Raw genomic sequence first — 4,089 nt, 5'->3', positions numbered from 1 at the left:
TATTTTCATTCCTCTGGTTTAGGGAGGAATAGTAAAACTTTTGCCTTAGATCAAACTTTTGAATATTTGAGGGGAGGGAAAAACCACACATTGCTTCTCAAATGTGAATACCCAAAGTGAAATGTGGCCATTCCTTACATTTTTAGATGCCTGGAAGTTTTCCACATACTTCTATAACAGTCACTCCACAGGCTTCTGCTATAAATGTTTCAGGAACTATCTAGGGAAATATTCTATTGAGAGGGAAGGCAGGATTATCTAGCAGATAGAGCGTGGAATTTGGACTTAGACAACCATCTGAGACCTGCACCTGCCTCTTTCATTGCCTTATGGTGCAGCTCTGTATAAATGATTCAGACTCTCTTTGCTTATATATATTGCCCTGTGGCAATAAAGAGAAATGGGCTAAGCACTAGCCCCTTCTCAACAATCAGAGGATGCCATAAACGTAAATACGACATTGTCTGTAAAGTGCTATGACCTATAATCCCCCCCCCCAAATACTGCAGAGATGGGAGGCCACAGAGTTTATATAAATAAACTTTATGGAATCCAGGTGTAGAGAACTGTATAACCTGCCCCTCACTTCTGTATTTGGTTAAGGGTCCCTATGACACATAATTAACAATAAGTATTGCCAATTGCTAATTCCCTCAACAGACATCTTTCCTACAACATCTTGAATATATTAACCTCCCTCTCAAAAACTCAGTGAAGGGAGACAACCTATAGCAACCAATCAACTTGCATCCATTGATTGTCTAATATGTACGATGCATTCCACTGAGTATTAGACCTCTGATGAGAATCTGTTAGTACATAATGATTTATAAAGCATAATCGCTGTTCTCAAAACACTTGTCATCATGCTCTAGTTAAAGGTGAATGCCCGAATTACTAAAAATTGTGTAAAATAATCACATGTCAAACAACTGATAGGAATAATGATTCTAAGGCATTTAGAAGAGGAAAAGCATAAAGATTTGGGAATGACTCCTCATATGATTTCAGTTTCTAATTAAGACAAATATGTTCACAAATACAGAAGAAAAATGCAGATACAGAAGTATAAAAAATAAAACAATGTCCTTGGCAGCTAACACGCTAAAAATGATTCATTAATATCTCTAGCTGCGATAATTTATTTCACTGTTCTCATTGAATTTAAGTCATTTTGCTCTGTCCTACAGGTTATTTCTCTTACATGCCAAGTTGAAGAAACTCTGATGGCTGTTTGAAATCTAGTTCAGTCAGTCAATATGGCTGTGTCCTATGAAATTAATTCAGAGCGAAGGAAGGGCCGTGTGCTATAATGGGAAAAGAATTGGACGAGGACCACAGTGATCTCACTTGGAACGATGAACAGTCGGTTAACCTCTCAAGGCATCTGTTGGGCTGGGCTGTATTTCGTAGGCCAATTCTAAAATTTTCTGGACGAATAAAATGCAGCTTAACAATTCTATATTTCCTTGTGCTGCTGGAAAGCTCATCTGCTTGTGTGTTCTGTCAGGATTCATGATCATTCATTGTCATTAAGATTAATATCTCAATTTTATCGACCACAGATGCTGCAGGTAGAGGAGAAGCAGATGGTAAAATGGTGCTCTCAAAAAACGTGCTCTAACTGTAATTCTTAATTTAATTGTATTTCCACTGGACATTCCCAGACTTTATTAAATTTTTGCAATTAACTCAAGAGAGCTTTGATCTTGTTGATGAGTACCAACTTAGATGTGTAGGTTGGTTCTTGGTAATAGAACCGGTGTGTCAGGGAACAAGACATCTGTAGAACAGTTAGAGGCAGGGTATCCTTGCCAGGGGTGTATGCCAATATCAGCATATACCTTTATTTCAGATCAGATTGGTAAAACAGTTTTTGTAAGTCTGATAGTAGATGTCATCAAAAAGATGAACAATGTCAAAACACTCCATGAATTAAAAGGAAATGGTAATAATAGTTTTAAATAAAGTAAGGAATACATAATTTGTTTCAATGTGAAACATTGGAAATTTAGATTTTTTTCAAAAGTAAGTGTTAATATGTCACATAGGCATCCCATGAAAAACTAAAATTTATTTGTGCTGTATTGTATAATGTGAATGATAGTAGGATATTTTTTTAAAAGTTAGCTTTGTTGAGCATAAAGAAAAAATACTTCGAGAAATTTTCTAGAATTAAAAAGTATAATTTGAATAGCTAATCTTATAAACTGACAACGAGTAACTGTGTCAAAATCCCGCTATTTTAACGTATTTTGGCATATGTCCACTTATTTAATTGAGGGACTTTATTGAAAGTCTACACTGTATTAAGCACGATGTCGATAGAAACACAGCTCTGCTCAGTAGGAATATAATGCAAGCCACGCGAGCAATTTTATTTATTTTTACCAGCAAGTTGAAATCTTTTATTTTGCTAATTTACAAGTAGAATGTATCAGTTCATTTTCACGGTAAAACACCTAAGCGCTGGTGACTTCTCTAAGACTCTGCTGTCTATCCTAGCGCAGGCTCCCAACCTGCTGTGGAAGCCCAGCTTCCCTGACTTCTACCCGCCACATTAGTCTGTCTTTTCAGAAGTCTTGTCTGATGTTTTCCACGTTGGTCTCTCCATGCTGCTGCTTCCTTTGAAAGACTTCATCGGTTAATTGTACAAAGTCATTTCAATCTTATAATTCTTATTTACCAAAGATACCCGCTTTGGCTCCATTTCTCTTCATTTAGATCCAGCGGTGAGGTGTATGGTTTTTTGCTGCCAGTTTAACTCTCCAATTATGTTTCCTTAACTTCTGGAGCTCTTTCTGTGCACTTTCAATCATAGGAACTAAATTGTCATTACATACTTCCCAAGGCTTCGCATCCATGCTGTGACATTAGTTCCAGATTCTCAATTCGAACCGCTGGATGCTCAACCGGGCCACAGAATCGTTTACACATTCTTACCGTGCAGTGATGTCAATTTCGTGCGTGACCCGAGGAAGGCGCTGAAGTCCGGATCGTTTCACAGACTGAGCAATTCATTGGTTGTCCAGAAGCCAGTTTTTCAAATTCAATTCTTATGACGTCAATTTCGAAGGCAGCATAATTCAGGGCTGTCAGATAGGCCAGGTAATCCTTAGCAGTCAGTATCTGTGAGTTTCTTCCTTCACCAGCACGCACGCGTGCTTCCTGCGCACCCGGGATTTGATAACGTTGGTGAAAATCCTGCCCCGCACCCACAACGTCTGCAGCCACCAAGCCGGTGCCGCGGTTCTTAAGTTTGCCGGGGTTTTCTGAATCTGCACAGGCTCGGGCCCGTTTCATTATGTCTGCCTGTGCGATTTTAAATTTTGTAGTTTCTATACTAAGCAAAGTGTAAAAGACACAGCTAAATTTCATTTGCGTACATTTTATTTAACCCTATATATGTATAATATTATTTTAACGTAAAATTTGAGACTGTAATTTTTTATGTAACTAAGCTTTCAAAATTCCGTGGGTATTCTACTTAGGGTACAGATCAGTGTGGACTAGCCATATACCAGGTGTAGGGTAGCCACATGAGGCCAGTGCCTACAGTATCGGCAGCCTGGTCTGGATGCTGGGGTACAATAGTAGATAACACAGGCTGGCCGCTAACTTAAGAAGTATTTATAGGCTAGTACAGAACACAGCCTCGAACAATCAATGAAAGTGTAAAATTTTATGCTTTCTAAGAAGTTTTTAACAACTTCTTACAGTTGTTAAAAAGCATCAGTAAAATTAATGTTGTTGCATACAGGCCTTGCATCTAATGTATTTTCACTACATATGTCATAGAATAATGTGTTCTCTGTATAGCTGAGATCATTCTTGCCATTTTTTTAGGAAATGCATTCAGAATTAACACTCCTTTGTAGCCTGTTAATCTTCTTTTATGTCTGTGTTTTCCATTTTCCCAGCGTAATATCAATATTACACTGTTAAAAACTCATGAAGAAGCAGCATAATAATCCATTAATGCCTTTGTACATTGTTAAAAAATAAAGTAGCTAGGTATGAAATAAAAAAATTATCAGAGAAAACTTAATCTAGAATGAATAAAGGAAAATTCAGTAATTTTTTCATGTA

At 37.4% G+C, this 4,089-nt stretch overlaps 1 pseudogene; it reads right to left on the bottom strand.

Moving 5' to 3' along the window:
* Positions 1–2,573: 2,573 nt before the first annotated feature.
* On the bottom strand, positions 2,574–3,303 carry LOC118998868 (pre-mRNA-splicing factor SPF27-like; annotated as a pseudogene).
* Between the last annotated feature and the right edge of the window lie 786 nt (positions 3,304–4,089).

The sequence above is a fragment of the Sturnira hondurensis genome, unplaced genomic scaffold (assembly GCF_014824575.4).
Source record: "Sturnira hondurensis isolate 20B ecotype Veracruz unplaced genomic scaffold, ASM1482457v3 Scaffold0014384, whole genome shotgun sequence".
Classification (NCBI taxonomy): domain Eukaryota; kingdom Metazoa; phylum Chordata; class Mammalia; order Chiroptera; family Phyllostomidae; genus Sturnira; species Sturnira hondurensis.
The sequence above is the reverse complement of the archived record's forward strand: the minus strand, read 5'-3'. Positions and strand labels throughout refer to the sequence as shown.